At 62.5% G+C, this 15,866-nt stretch overlaps 1 protein-coding gene across 2 annotated transcripts in view; it reads right to left on the bottom strand.

The window, feature by feature from the left end:
• The window catches only part of APBA2 (amyloid beta precursor protein binding family A member 2), a 211,756-nt gene that overhangs the window by 190,004 nt on the left and 5,886 nt on the right, over positions 1-15,866 (bottom strand). The window contains exon 1 of one of the 2 annotated variants that reach the window (XM_058294832.2): positions 2,186-2,261. The exons of the other annotated variant lie outside the window; for it this stretch is intronic. The gene's annotated coding sequence lies outside the window, so the exon portion shown is untranslated. Of the gene's footprint in view, positions 1-2,185; positions 2,262-15,866 lie in introns of those variants that run through there. 2 annotated transcript variants of the gene reach the window in all.

Genomic DNA, 15,866 nt, shown 5'->3' with positions numbered 1-15,866 from the left:
ATATGGCAACCTCTTAGGGTTTTTTTGTTTTTTAACGTAACGTTCTTTGTGATCTATTAACTTTAATTTTAAAAATGTTTAAAAAAAATAATAAATAGGTAAATAAATAAAAAGGCCGGGGGCCCAAAGGCGCTTCCACACCAGGACGCGCCGCCCTTCCTCCTGAATGAGCGCCCACCGCGGGGCGCCGGCCAGCAGCCTCGGGAAATCCCAGGGGTCCGACCGCAGGCATGCGGCCCCGCACTCACAGGGCACCTCAGAGGAGCCGCAGGTGCAGTTCAAACACAGAAGAGGCTATTTTCACCAACGGAAAAGTGGGTGTTTTTTAACCACGTGAAGATTTTTTGAACAGACCGCGGGAACGGAAGGGCCCCCCGGCCTGCATCGGAGCCAGCTTTCCTCGCGGCCTTGGCGGGCGCCAGCGGGGCGGGCTCAGTGGACAGCGCCTGGCTCACTCTGGGGGAGCCCCAGCGCTCCGGGGGCCGGCACCCTGGCTCCAGCACCTCGGCGCGCGGCTGAGGCACTCGCCGGCATGCCGTGGGACCTACTGCGCGCCACAGCTGCGCCGGCGGACGAGTTCCAGGTCAACTTGACTCCCCCAGCCAGAGGCTCAAGGTCCGAAACAACCCCCAGCCTGGAGACTGGGACAGGCCAGAGCCCCTCAGGGAAGGGGAGGAGGTCCCCTGGAGAGGGGCCTGCCGTACCGCTGAGATCGGGCACGGGCCATCTGCCCCCAGCCGTCTCCAAAGGGACCCCCAGCCCCTCGCCAGGGTGGCTGCACGGCGGGAGAGGAAGCAATCGGCCTTTTCGGGGCTCGCTGGGCACTGGCTCTGAACGGCGCTACCTCCAGGAGACCCGCCTTCCGGAGCACCAGCAGCCGGCGTGGATGCACGCCCATGCTTGCAGGACACAGAGCCACGGGCCGACGCCGGCCCCCGCCCTTCCCGCCGGGCCTCCCGCCGTCCGCCTCGCAGGCGACATCGCCGACCAGCACGAAGCCGCTGGCTCTGGCACGAGGACCCCGACCAGCACGAAGCCGCTGGCTCTGGCATGAGGACCCCGACCAGCACGAAGCCGCTGGCTCTGGCACGAGGACCCCGCCCTGCACAGGAGACGCTGCTCGACGGCATATGGCAAAGCCGACACCGCACGGCCCTGTGAGGCTCGGGGCTCTGACCCCGTCCCCCTGACCCCTCCCGTCACCCACGGCCGGCCGGCGAGGATCCGAGCGGGTGTTCAGGACGGGCCGGCTGCACCCAGGTGCCCAGCGGGGCCGCGGCGAGGCGGGCTTTGGCCACGCGTTTCTCGTTAAAGGAAGGAGAACGGGCCCTGGGGAGGGATGGCCAAAGCCACCCACTCCTGCAGGGGAGCGGCCCACCAGGACCGTCCACTCTGCGTCCAGCCAGCTGTCAGCAGAACCGGGCATAAGCCTGAAGGTCCAGGCGCTGGGCCTCGGCGACACGCAGGAAACGGGGCGCACGGGCCCGAGCCCTCGCCAAGAACCCTAGCGGTCACCGCCCCGTCCCTCCCTCTCGAGCAGCGCCCGACAGCGATGGGACCTCCCAGGGCAGCGCAGCGGCCGGGCTCTCACGAGCCACCTCCCCACCAGGCCGGGCCCCTTCTCAGCACTGAGAAAGCCAGTTCCAGAGCCCACCCCAACCGGAAGGCACCGGCTCAGGCAAGCCCGCCCTCCGGGTGCCAGAGGCCCACCAACCCTGCTCTCCTGGACCCAGGCTGGGTCCCCTCGGGGGAGCCGGCTCTCCCCGAAAAATACCCGGCACCTCGAGGCCCCATGGCCAGGCGGCCCGGAGACAGAGGGCACCGGGGAGCCAGGGAAGGCTGGCCACGCCTCCAGGCCTCCAGACCACGGGACCCAGAGCCCCCAGACCCCCAGGGACCGAGGCCACGGAGCGCTGACAACCCCTCGCGGCCGCGAACGGAACCCAGGGTTGGCTCCCCGCCAGGGCTCTTCCCCCCCCTCACCCCCTCCTCCCGGCAGTGATGCTTTATCTAAATGAAAGGATGCTCAGGTATTTAAAAAATCCACTTAATTTGAAAATAGCAGCTCCAAGAAGCACATTAAGAGATTGCCAAATCGATCAGGGACCCACTTCTCTAACCCTGCAGTTATGTTTCTCTTTCTGGCCAATTCCCAAAGCCAGGCATATGGACTCCTAAAACTCACATTTGAAGCTCAGTTTCCTGCGGGGGGGGCTGCCACCTCTCGCTGAGCCGAGCCCTGGAGGGGCTCAAAGCCCCTCTCAGCCACTCCTAGTGGCGACGTGCCCCGGCGTCTGCAGGCGCTCAGCGAGGTCTCCCACGCCCCGGCCCCTGCAGTCAGCGGACTGTCCAGCCCTGCTCTGGCCACCGCCAGCGCCCGGGGAGGGCGGGTTTCTCGCTCGCGGCCCTCCCCGCCTGCGCTCAGCTGGCCTAGTTCTGCCGCCGCCGGCCCTGGAAGCAGCAGGAAGCCTGCCCGCCGCGCCCCCCACGAGGGAAGGTGGACAGGGGGTGGGGCTGAGCGAGGGTCCCAGCGGGGGCAGGGCCAGCACCCCGCGTCGCCCCACCCCGCGGCTCCTCTCACTGGCTGCTGGTCTCTCCTTCCTGAACCCCGGGGGGCGCGGGGGGCGCGCGTCGTGACTCCAGCTCTGCTCCCCACCACCGCGGCGCGTGCCGGAGCCTTCACCGCGCGGTCAGCCCAGGCGGATGAAGTCACAGACAACGTGCCCCATCCCAGGCACATATCAGCAAGGGCTGGTCGCTACGACAACACCCTGAACAGAGGTTCCAGATTGAAATGGTGAAAAATAACACAAAAAAAAGAAGAAATGAGTCAAATACTTGAGCCCAATCAGACTGGCAAGGGCGGCTCCCACCTCGCGGCACGGGAAGCTCAGGGGGCTGCGGGCTCCGACGCCAAGAGGAGAGGACGCGGCCCGGGGAGGGCCCCGACTCACTTCTTGGGGGACCTGGGGGGGGACTCTGGTGGCCGCGCTGTCAGCAGGGCCGGCCCCTCCTGGGCAGGTCGGGCGGGGACCCCCTTAGCCCTGCAGCCAGCCCCCAGCTCCTCTCCAGAGCTCCCACGGCCTGCAGGGGGCTTCGAGCCCCCCGACCCCATGTACCCACAGGGCTCCCACCATCACCGGGGAAGGGAGCAGACGCTACGCGGAGTCCCCAAGGCGTCCCCCCCGAGGCCAGCGCCTGGTCTGGGGACAAGCGGGGCAGGCCCAAGGAGGAGACCCCCAAGCCCCTGGCCGCCCACCCCCGGCCCAGCACTGCGGTGCCTGGAGAAGCCCCCCTGTGGACCCTCCCCAGGCTCGCCCCAAGCACCCCTGGAAACGACCACTCCGCCGGCCCCAGCCTCCTCCTCTGGATGCCGAGCCCACCCAGGGCCAACCCGGCAGCCGTGAGGCCGAGGGGCATCCCCCAAGGGGCCACGAGAGCCCACCGGGGCCCCCAGCGCTGACTCGAGACCCCGTCCACCACGAGCCAGGGGCAGGCAGCCAGCGTCAGCGGGGACGCCTCCAGCAGAAAATCCGGGAAAAGAAGCCCAGGCTCGGTGGGGAGGGGAGGTGGGACGAGGGGCGCAGGCGGTGCAGCCCTGCGGGAGAAGCCGCTCGACACACGGCGGCCACGGCGTGAGAAAGCAGGGGCGGGGGGACCCCGTCAGCGATGGCAAGAAAAACGCTGGGAATGCCCCCAGCCAGAGAGATGCCCGGGGCCTAAGATCAAAGCACCGGAACTCTGGTGACGGCCACCCCAGGGCTTCCCTAAACCACGCACCCGATGAGGGCAGCAGAGAGAGCCTCTTCTCCCCAAAACAGACCTTAAAGCAACCCCAACCAAATCCCACTCAGGTTTACAAGTGAATTCAACAGTTCATCCTGCAGTTTATCAGTCAAAGATGAGAAAGGCTGGGGGGGGACTGGAAAAATAAGAATGACAAGGTAACGGCTCTTTAAAAGATCACAAAAAGCCACAGTGATTTAAGCAGTGGATGGAGACTCACGAAGAAACCAGGAAGCCAGAATGGAGAATCCAGAAGCAAAGGAGAAGCAATCCAGAACAATCCAGCAACTGACAGATACATTGACAAACACGGCATCTCAAATCAGCAAAGTAAAAATGGATTAAGAAAAATTATGTTGGAAAATTGAATATTTATATAAAAATATACATCTCCAACTCACACCATATCTAAAAATAAATTCCAGATGAATAAAATAAGTAAGTGTAAAATAGTCCGAACTGTCACAAATTAGGAAAAAATACAGGAAGGTGTTTTTTATTCTTAGGGTAAGGAAGCTCTCTAAGTAAGACGCAAAGCCCAGGAGGTATAAAAGGAAAGCTTGATAGATTTGACAACATACAAATTCCAAATTTGTCCACGGCCAAGGATGCCTTTAAACAAAGTCAGAGCACAGAAGGCATCTGGGAGAAAATATCTGCAACGTCCCTAACAAAAATTGACCCTACTCTACTAAGAGCACCTGTGAATCAACAAGGAAACGCTGAACAACTCTACAGAAAAATAGGCAAGGAGACAAAAGGAGATTGAAAAAAGAAATTCAAAGTATCATTAGCACTTGAAAAGGAGCTTGCTCTGGAATACAAAGTAATTCATTAAAATACAAAATTTTTAAAAAGCTATGCAAAATACAAAATAAAATGAGCTAAAACTTTTTACCTACGAGATTGAGTGAAACTACGAAGACTGGGTCACGTCCAGAGAACGTTCTGTTGGTGAGGGCACGGGGAGACCACTGCGTAGACCCCATCTCCTTCGGAAACGGTCACGGCCTTCGCAGAGAGAAGCGACAATACGTCCTAGCCCTACAAACACACAAACCCACTGCCCAGCAAGTCCGCTTCTCGGAATCTATGCTATGAAGACATCTGCATACATGCCACACTCATCTACACCAGACCCCACGTTCTGACACTCGTGAGTGTGGAAAATGGGGACCCCAAAGGTCCCCCGTAAGCACACAAACACTACGCAGATGTCAGAAAAAGCAGCAGTGCCGTGCACAGGCCGACGGGCCTCAGGATTCTGCCAAATGGGAACGCGATGACAGACCAGCTACGGTGCCATCCCATTTTGTTGAAAAAATACTTAAAATAACAAACATGTATGGACATATGTGTATAAGACGTGAGGAAAATTTTCCTCCAGATGAGAAAAACGGGAGGCACGCGCCACACTGAGAGCTGATGGCTAAACAGAGGGAGGAGTTCACTTCCTACTCCGCGGATTTCTGTAAAAGTTCAATCTTGGTAACACCAGCATGTTCATTCTAGGGTGGGGAAGAAAATGGTCAAGAAAAGGAAACCTCGTGTGAAACCAACACCAGAGGTGCCCACCCCCCCACCCCATTCCTGGACCCCTCCCCACCTCCGCCCTCCCCCACCCCCCACCGAGGTCCTTCCCAACCCCCAAGCTCTGCTGCCAGGAAAATGACCCTTTTCTCCTTGAGAGATACAAAATAATTGTTCGAGAGCACCGGCGTTTTAATGGAAGCGCCGCGTCTATTTTTCCAGCTGTTAATTCTATCCTTAAAAGACGCAAACCGGCTCCGGCTGGCGGCACGTGCCTGGCGGCGCGGGTTACTTGTGCATCTCATCGCGCCCTTTCAAGGCTCTGCTGGAACCTTCAGGCGGCGGTGAACAGGAGGTCGGGGGGACTGGAGACAGGGCTGGGGGCAGGTGCGCCTCCCGGCCCGCTGCCCCTGGGCCGCCCTCTGATCTCAGCCCAGCAGCCCCTGGCTTTCAGGACTGCTCAGCCGTATTTGAGAACAGAGCCCAGTAGAGGGGCGCTTAGAAATTCATAACCAGAAGGTTCCCACTCAACTTGCTTCCATGCATAGAAAGTAAGAGTCATTTTTTTCTAAGAACTTGCTGAAAAGTCCAGTTTGGGGAACTGCTGCTGATTTTTACCAGTGAAGTCCTTTTAGCCAAGGAAAATGTTAAGGTTCTTCCTTCCAGCTCAACAGAGCAAATCCGTGACTCTGGGGCCCCTGCAAAAGGGGAAAGAAAGGCCCCTGGGGCTGCAGGCCTCAGCAGCCTCGCCTGGACCTGGGGTCCCCCAAGCGGGGTGTCGGCACCAGGCAGCCTCCCCTTGGATTCCAGGGCACTCCCCAGTGTTGGGGTGTCAGCAGCAGGCAGTTCTCCTGGCCCCTGGTCCCGGTCGGCGTGGTGGACCCTAGCGCGGCCTCTCCTGGACCCCCGGTCGGCCTGGCGGGCACCAGCGCGGCCTCTCCTGCACCCTGGCCCCGGTCAGCCTGGCGGGCACCAGCGCGGCCTCTCCTGCACCCTGGCCCCAGTCGGCCTGGCGGGCACCAGCGCGGCCTCTCCTGCACCCTGGCCCCGGTCGGCCTGGCGGGCACCAGCGCGGCCTCTCCTGGATCCCCACCCCAGTCGGCCTGCGGGCACCAGCGCGGCCTCTCCTGCACCCTGGCCCCGGTCGGCCTGGCGGGCACTAGCGCGGCCGCAGTGAAGGCTCCGCTGCCACCCACCTGCCAAGCCCCTCACAGGACGTTTAAAGAGCAGCACTTGTCGCCCGCTGCCTGGTGAGACGCGGGGACCGAGGCCTCCCTGCTGCCCGCGGCAGCGCCCTGGCCCCAGGGTGGGTGGGGCGAGCAGGAGACGATGCCCCAGGACGCCTGCCTGACGCCCGTCCCAGCCACACCAGCTGGCCTGCGTCACGGCCGTCTGAAAACCTCCCCCTGGGCTTTCTCCACAAGCTCCTCGGGCCCCCCCAAAACACCACGAGACCCTTGGCAGACAGGCCAGCAGGGGTCCATGCCACAAGACCCCAAGGGGTGCACAGGGGTGCAGGCTGCCGCGCGCAGGGACGAGGTGTCACTCAAGGGGGCGGGGCAAGCCTGCGTGGGGGGGGGATGGAGAGGAGGGGGGAGGGAGAGGAGGAGGGAGGGGACCAAGGGGAGACAAAAGAGGAAGGGGACGGAGGGAGGGGCAAGTGGAGGACGGGAGAGGGGGAGGGGTGGAAGATGAATGGAGGGGAGGGGAGGGGGAGGGAGGGGAGGAGAGACAAAAGAGGAAAGGGATGGGGGAGGAGCAAGCGGAGGAAGGGGGAGAGAGGGGGAGGGGAGGGGACGGGAGGGGAGGGGGCTGCCCCCTGGGGCTGCGGTGGGTAATGGAAACCCTCCTGGGCCCACAGCCGGGTGTCTCCGCGCATATTGTACAGGGCCCTGGGGTGGCCTCTGCAGCCCCTTCCACAGGACCAAGCTGGCAGACAACACAGTCTGCGTTTGCAAACGCTGTGCGGATCCCCGGATATAATCAAGAAAACCCTCTTGCTGATCCCGACCGACCACCCAGGGGAAGGAGCCTCGGCTCTGCTCAGCCTGCTGTTTAGACGGGGATCAAATTCCTCTTCCGAATCCGTCTCACCCCTGGATGCAGATGCGCACGTGGGGAACTGTGCAAACGTTTACAAAATTTTGCTGAAGTGACGCCTTCAGAGTTCTGTTCTAATACTTGGAGCGTGACCATCATTTTGATACATTCTATTTCATTGGTGCAACTATACAGTGACAAACCCAAGAAATGTTTCTTCTTTTACAAAAACTAAATTTTTATTGTAAAGTGTTTGTAATAATGTAAAGATGAAACCTATAGATGTTAAATAAACATATTTTTATACCAAACATAATTTTTTTTTAAAAAAACAAAAAAAGAAATTTTACTGGTAAGAACAATGTCTGAAATAAAGTATGTACATAGTAAATGTTGTATGAATGAATAAAGTTACAAACAGACTGTACTCTTAGAAAGCACCCAGTTCCTCATTGTATGAATGACTAATGCTAGGTCAGTGCTCTTTGCTTGGGAACTTTGACTATTCAAAGCATAACCAGGCACCATCTCCTTTGTGAGGCCTTATCTAACAACCTTAGAATTAGTTCCTTTATCCTTTGTGCTCTCATAATACTTACCTCAAAACTCTGTTAGAATACCTAATACTGTTACATTGTAATTTACCTACTAATATATCTTTTTTTTTTTTAATTTTTTTTTTTTTTAATTACATTATGAAAAATATGAGGTCCCCAAACATAATTTTGCCAAGCAAACGGAAGCCTTGACATTTGGCCCAGCAATTCCACTTCTGGAAATCTATTATAAAGAAATAATAATGGATAGGTGAAAAAAAAAAAAATCACCACAAGGATATAAATTTACAGCCTCTTTCAAAGCAGGAAAAATTCTAAGCGAGCTCAGTGTCCCATCCAGGGACTGTCCAAGGACAGTGCAAACCAACGGCCCCCCAGGCAGGGAGGAAACCGCCTGCGGCGCGGACGGAGGCTCTAGGCACCCCGGGAGGAAGGCGGGAGGACCTGCGGGGGCCCCGCGCGGGCGCCCGTGTGCCAGGACACGGAAGGGACACGCGTGAGCGCCGGTCCCCGGCTGGGAGTGGCACCGTTCGCTGGCGCCTCTATCTCCTAACACAAAGAAGCTGGCTCCCAGCGTAACTGAAAACCAAGCTTTTAAGGGCCATTCCCCGGCCAGCGCCTGCCCCACGCTCAGCCCCACGGCGCTTGATCGCCTTCCACGGCAGAACCGCGCGTTTCGCACCATCCACCTGCTCTCGTCCCAGAGCCCCAAGGAAACAGCCACACCCGGGACTCCCCCCACTCCCCACGGGCGCGGGAGCAGGCGAGGGGCACCCCAGGCCAGGGCGGGGGGCCTTCGTTCTCGGGCCCCCGCCCAGCGCTCCCCAGGCCAGGGGCGCCCCCGCCCGCCCCCCCCGCCCTGTCCGCGCTCTGCCAGGCCGTTAGGTCGCCACTGCCCCACAGCCCCCGACCCACACCCCCAGGCGACGGCCGAGACCCCCGCCCGGCCTCCCGCTACAGAGGATGACCAGAGCGGCCGCGGTTCAGGCCTGGGCCCCAGGCCAGCGACTCGGCCCTCGGCTCCCAGCGGGAACGTCCACCGAGCGCCCAGGCCAAGCTCACCCCCGCCGTCCCCCAACTGGCAGCCACCGGCCACGAGCTACAGGAGACCGTGCCTGGCCGGGGGGGACGACGCAGCAGGGGGACAGCGCGGCAGGGGAGCACAGCGCGGAGAGGACAGCGCAGCGGGGGGACAGCGCGGCAGGGGAGCACAGCACGGAGAGGACAGCGCAGCAGGGGGACAGCGCGGCAGGGGAGCACAGCGCGGAGAGGACAGCGCAGCGGGGGGGATGGCGCAGTGAGGGGGACGGCGGTCACACCGGGGACCTCGCAGGGTCAGGGCACTCGATGTGTCTTTCTCTTCGGAACAGCTCTGGGTCCACAGGGGCGCTTCCCGCCACCGTCCCCGAGCTCAGAGGACGCCGGGTCAGGCTGACCGGCCGACGCCACCCGCTCGTTACCTGGAGGCGAGTCGGCTCTGCAGGGGTCCCTGGTTTTCACAGGGCACGTCCCTTCCCGGGGTCTGTCTGGGCGCCGTCCTGGCCGTGCTGCCCTCAGCAGGGACTGCGCCGACCTCTCCTCGTGGTTAGACGGTGGCTGTGCGCTTCGCCCGTCTCGTCACCACGTCGAGGACAACAGACGTGTCGCAGCTGAGCAGGTGCCCGCAGGGGCCCGCCCTTCACCCCCCACTGCTGTTCCTCTGGAAGGGGCCACTGCACACAGCCCATGCCTAAGGGGTGGGTGTGCCCCCCACCGCCCCCCAAATTAAGGGGTGGCCGTGCCCCCCACCGCCTCCTGCGCCTCAGGGCTGGACATGCCCCCCCACCGCCCCCCACGTTAAGGGCTGGACGTGCCCCCCACCACCCTCCACGTTAAGGGGTGGACGTGCCCTCCACCGGCCCCCACGTTAAGGGGCCACCATCAACCACCATCTCCAGCTGCTGTGGCCCTGCTGTCCTCCCGACACACGCGTTCATACGCACGCACATCCATGGATGCACGTACAAACACACATGTGCATTCACACACATGCATTCACATATGCGCACACGCACACACACCCCAAAAGCTCCCGAGGGCGGGAGGCCCTCTAACGCGACGCGCAGCGACCCCTGGCCTGCCTGCGCCGCGCTGCCCCAGGCCCCTCCCGGGAGCTGCAGGCCCACCCCACCTGCACTGCCTGCCCCGGGGGCTCCCCGTGTGCTCAGGAGGAGACTGACGGACGGGCAGAGGTGCGCGGGGAGGGGCCGCGCTCCCAGCGCGATTGGAGGTCGGGGAGCGGGGCTGGGCAGGTGGGGCTGCTTGGGACCCCGCTGCCATTCGTGAGCCCCCCGAGGCGCAGGGGATGCCCCACCTGGGGGGATTCAGGCTGCCAGACCCGACCCCGATGCCGCAGGCACGGAACCTGCTCCTCGCATCCCGGCGGCGCTCAGAGCCGACGCGCCCTCAGGAGCAGGGCTGGTTCCCGCCCGCACGGCAGCGACAGCCCTCGGGGCCCAGGCGAGCAGCACGGGGCCAGGGGAGCCAGCTGGAGAACGTGCCCCCACCCGGCCGCTGGGCGGCACCCCAGCCCGCGCAGCTCCAGCGCCCTCAGCGCCCTGTCCTGTCCTCGCCACGCACAGTGGAGCCTGGGCCACGGATCGCAGGGGCCACGGATCGCAGGGGCCACGGATGACCACGGCCGCAGGACAGAGGCAGCAAATCACCCCCACCCGGCAAGCCCGCCCGAGGCCACACCCAGGAGAGCAAGAGCGGGCGGCGGGAGCCACTGCCCGCATACACAGCCCGGGAACCTGTCCACACACGGGGGCTGCACAAACATGGCGGGCCCTGGGCGCGAGGCCGGACAGGCGGCGCCGAGAGCCTGAGCACACTGCGCGCTGCAGCGAGCGGCCTCGGGGCCTTAAAGGAGCGACGAGAAGGGGCAGCGCAAAGCCAGGCGCAGATCAGCGGCCACGGGCGGGGAGGGTGGGGCTGGTGAGAAACTATTCTAGAACTCCCATGATCAGTAATGGAAGTAATTGTAGCATTGAGGTGGAGACAGTGGCCATGGTGGCTGCTGAGGGTAGGGAGAGGGAAGAAGAGATGAGATGTGGGGCGTTTTCAGGACTTGGAGTTGTTCTGGGTTGTGCTGCGGGGACAGTTACTAGACACTGCATGTCCTCCCATGGCCCACTGGGTGGACTGGGGGAGAGTGTGGGCTATGAGGTGGACCATTGACCATGAGGTGCAGCGGTGCTCAGAGACGTGTTCACCAAGCGCAGTGAATGTCTCATGATGATGGAGGTTATTGTAATGGGGAGAGGAGTGGGGTGAGGGGGGTGGGGGGTATATGGGGACCTCATGTTTTTTGAATGTAACATTAAAAATAAATAAATAAAGACAAAAAAAGAAATCAACCAACAAGAAAAGATGCGATTCACACTGCACATTACAAAGAAGCGGCCAAAGCCCGGGAGGGGCCGGCAGGGATGCTCAGGGCGCAGCACCGCAGGCGCAGGAAGGACATCGAGAGAGACAGCAGGCGCGGAGGCCACCCGGTCCGAAAACGTCCCTTGAAAGTTCCAAGAAGCAGCACTGCTTTCTTTCCTTTAACCTTCACTGACATGCACTGGGTTCTGCGTGGTAAGCGGCGCTTCCTGCACAGGCCACCTCCCAGGTCAGGAAACGGGGCGTCCCTGGCACCCCGGAAGACCTCCCCTGCCGACGGCACCTCCTCTGGCCCGTCCCCAAGGGCTGGAGGGGCCGCTGAACGCCATGTAAATGCGAGCGGCGTGGTCTCGAGAGGCGATTTTCCCTCAACGCTGGGCTGCGAAGTGCCCTTATCTTGTTGCGCTCGCAGAGGGGACGCGTGGCCGTGGGGCATCCCCGTGTGGAGAGCCTGCGAGCGGCTGGGGCCCGGTGCCAGCGGGTCTGGGTGGCAGCCTGGCGGTCAGCCGTGTGGCCGCGGACACCGCGGTGCTGCTGCACAGCTGACCAGTCCCCTCCGCTGCCAAGACAAACGTCCACACACTGGGCAGCTTGAATCAACTGTTCTCACAGTTCTGGAGACCAGAAACTGGAGGTCAGAGGTCATGCTGTGGGCTGCTGGCTGGGGGTTGGAGGTCAGAGGACACGGTGTGGGCTGAAGGCCGGAGATCACGGTGTGAGCAAGAGGCCGGAGACTCAAGGTCAGAGGTCAAGGTATGGGCCACAGGTCGAGGTGTGGGCCAGAGGTCAAGGAGCAGGTTGTAGGCTGGAAGTCAGGGGTCAAGGGTTGGACTGCAGACTGGAGGTCACAGTGTGGGCAGGAAGCCGGAGGCCAGAAGTCAAGGCGGGGGTTCAGGCTGGAGGTCAGAGGTCAAGGTGTGGGCTGCAGCTCAGAGGTCAAGGTGTGGGCAGGAGACGGGAGGTCAGAGGGCAAGGTGTGTGCTGGGCGGAGCCTCCGTGGAGTGCTACAGAGAGTCCTGGTCCTACCTTGGCTCATAGCAACTCCTTCCCATTCCTGCCCCGTCCTCCCCCGCCCCCCCCGCCCCTCCTCCATGTCTCTCTCTGTCTCTGTCTCTCTCCGTCTCTGTCTCTCTCATAAGGACACTTGCATTTAAAGCCAACCCAGATAATCCAGGATAATCCCATCTCAAGATCCTTCATCTAATCATATCTGTACAAACTTCACCCAACAAACAGCCCCAGCTTCCAGGAATCGGGCGCGACGCAGCGGCCACAGCGCCCGTCACGCGCAGGCCCGGGAGCTGCAGGTCAGCGCCGTGGGGCCTGCCCAGGGGCTGCCCCAAGCACCGCCGAGCGCCCATCCCCCTCGGCACACGCTGGGAACGCCTCTCCAGCGCCTGCCCTTTCCCACCTTTGGGCTTTAGGCACTGGCAGGTACCACCTTTAAGATTTACCTTGAAAAAATAAATTTTAAGACTGTGTTTGCATCCTCCGAAGCCTCGTGGACCAGGCAGCTTTTCCTGTCTTCGTCAGGCACTTGTTACCCCTTCTTTGAAGTGTCTGCGCGCCCCTTTTGCGCCTTTCTCTGAGGCTGTCTGCCTTTCTCTTTGGGGTCACAGCGCATCACTTAAAAATGAGTAGCGTGTTCAAACGTACGCCCCTAGAGACACAAGAGGTGGGAGGGAGGGACTGGAGCCGAGGCCCGTGGCGTCCAGCCCAGGTGTCCGTGACGTCTGCCGGCGTGGCCTCTGGACAGCGCGGCACGTAGTGGACGCCGGGCTGAGAGCAGTTAGAAACCTGAGCGGCGTCTGAAGGCCGTGGAGTCGCTGGGGAGTGGGGGGCAACAGCGGGCCCCAGCCCGCTCGTCACGTCCCCGCTGACGTCCTGGGGGTCACAGCTACTCTCCCCTAACGGGTGGCCACTGGGACAGCAACCGCCGCAGGGACGTGTGGATTTCGTGGCCGGCTCTGTCAGCCCCTCCTGTCCCCAGGCAGGCGTCGGCCCCGCGTTAGCACCGAGGTGGCCACGCCTTCACGACCCAGCCGAGGCCACCCTCGCCAGCCCGTGGCTGTGCCAGCGTGTGTGGGCTCCCGTTTTTGTCCCAAGTTTTCTTTTTTCAAAGTCAAACCTTTGCGTCCTCTTAGCTCTATCGGTTAATAAAGCAAGAATTTTTCAAAAGCCACCTGCTTTTTGCTGCTAAACGCCCCAGGGCGTGGCTCCTCTGTATCCGAGAGGAAGGGCCCCGCACACCACTGGGACGGCCTGCCTGTGACATCGGGGCGCAGGGTTGAGAGACCATCGGAGCGCAGGCCGGGGCCCCCCAATGACCTGGGGCCAGCGCGCCCCCGGCCGGGAAGGCGGCCCCCTAAATCATCACTAGCGTTTCCTGTGATGCATGCGAGCACCCAGGACGTGCCCCCACCCGACGGAGCGTCCGGGGTCCCCGCAGGCAGCAGGGAGGCCCCAAGGGTCTCGTGGGAGAGGACAGCACCACCCCGGGCCGGAGCAAGAGACGGGGCTAACGGCCACCCCGAAAGGCCGAGCCCCCGACCCCTAACCCGCGACTGGCGGTGCCTGAGCGGTCGTGGGGGTCCAGCCGGGGCGGGCGGGGCGGCCGAGGGGTCCAGCGGTGTGGCCTGGCCGCACCGCGGCCCATGCAGCTGCGTGAGCCCCCATCCCCTCGGCAGGGTCTTAGGCCTCAGGGGGCTGCAGCGCCCTTGCCCCCAGAGCAAGCGCATGGGGGCCTGGGCGCAGGGAGCCCCCAGGGCCACGCACAGCCTCCTGGGCCCGGGGCGGGGAACGAACGTGCAGAGCGGCCACGGGCCCCGCCACGCGCCTTCGAGAGGTCCTTCATGCAGGGCCGCCCCCTCCACCGCCAGGCGCAGGCCAGGCTCCTGCGGGCTCCGTCCGGCCGTCCCAGGGTCCAGCAGGACCGCAGGGGTCGGCGCTCCGTGAGCAGGTAACACCGTGACAGCCGGTGCGCCGCAGGTTTGCCGTTCCAGAAGGACAGTGGCCGTTCCCCTTAGAAAACCTGTAGCCTCCGAGGGCGAGACGACGCCCTCGCTGGCGCGGCGGCCTCCTCGCTCAGAGCGCGCCAGGCTCACCCACCCCTCGGACGTGGGCCCACCCTCTGGAGGCACGTAGGGCGCCGTTACCCGCCCCCAGCCACAGCGGCCCCAAGGCCACAGGCCGAGCCCCACGGGGCGCCCCGACCCGCCAGCCCGTCGCCAGCCCCGAGCCGCGCCAACCTCGCATCCTGCTCAGGACCAGCCCCCGCCATGCCCGGGGCGCCCCTTTCCTGCCCCCACCCTACTGCGGGCGGGCCTCGTGCTCCCAACCCCCAGTCCCGCCTTGGGGTCCTCAGACCCGGGGTTCTTTCGGAGGGACCACAGTCCACAGCCAGCATCAGGCTCTGGGGTGCCCATGTTCTCCAGCAGCCCCCTCACGCTCTCCTGACCCCACCCAGCTCTAAACAGGTAGGAAAGGTGGACGTGGCAGGTGCTCAGGAAAGAGCAGTTGAGTGGGTCGATGGGTGAGGGGTGGAGGGGCGGAGGGAGGGGAGAGGGAGGGAGGGGTAGGTGGATGAAGGTGTGGAGAGATGGGTGGATAGGTACTTGAGTGGATGGGTGAGTGGGTGAGTGGGTGGGTAGGGTAGGTGGGTGGTGGACAGGGTGGGTGGGTGGATGGTGGGTAGGGTCGGTAGTGGATCTATGGAAGGAAACACCCAGCAAAGGGGCTCCCGGGTAACGGGGGGGCCGGCCATCCACACCCAGCCCAGCCCAAGCACCGCGGGGTCCTTGCAGGTCAAAGCACTGAGAGCCGAAGGCCAGGGAGTGAGGCTCCGAGCACGTCGCCACCGTGACCAGACGACACACAGTTCTGCCTGGGGTGAAAGAGCAACACGTACAGAGAGAAGGCGGGGGCTCCCAGAGCAGCGGGGGGCGGGGGGCTGCCAGGTCCAGGGCCCACTGAGGCAGAGCCCCGTGGGACGTGATGTGGTGTCCCCTGACTGAGCAGCACCACTGAGCTGTGCTGATTAAACACGACCTGCCTGTGAGCAAGAAGAAAACCGTTACTTAATAAAATGCAATTAATTTAGAAGCCAAAATCTGTGGAAGCCCAGTCCCCCCGGGAGAGAGAGAATCAGGAGCTCTAAGTCTGCAGGGGCTTCTGCTCTCAGCTTCCAACCCAAAAAGCAGCTCAGAGGTGCCCCCGAGAGCCAAGGCAGCCGTATGCCCACAGCCACAGTTCCCGCCGGCCCCTGCCACGGCCCACAGTACCACCCGCCCAGCGCCGGCCGCCGGCTCCCAGGTTCTCTGGGCACGCTGAGAATTAAGCCCCCATGTGTTGCACGCGCAGTCACACGTCCTGGCAGGGCACCCTCCTCTCCAGCTGCCCCGGCCCTGGCACCCTACGGGCAGCGAAAGGCCCTGGGCCCTGGGGTACCTGTAAACCAAGAGAGGCAGGTGCGACCCGGCCAGGCCAGCAATTCCAGGCCCAGCCGCGGCCACCCTGGCCCCACCT

The sequence above is a fragment of the Dasypus novemcinctus genome, chromosome 3 (assembly GCF_030445035.2).
Source record: "Dasypus novemcinctus isolate mDasNov1 chromosome 3, mDasNov1.1.hap2, whole genome shotgun sequence".
NCBI classification, from domain to species: domain Eukaryota; kingdom Metazoa; phylum Chordata; class Mammalia; order Cingulata; family Dasypodidae; genus Dasypus; species Dasypus novemcinctus.
The sequence above is the reverse complement of the archived record's forward strand: the minus strand, read 5'-3'. Positions and strand labels throughout refer to the sequence as shown.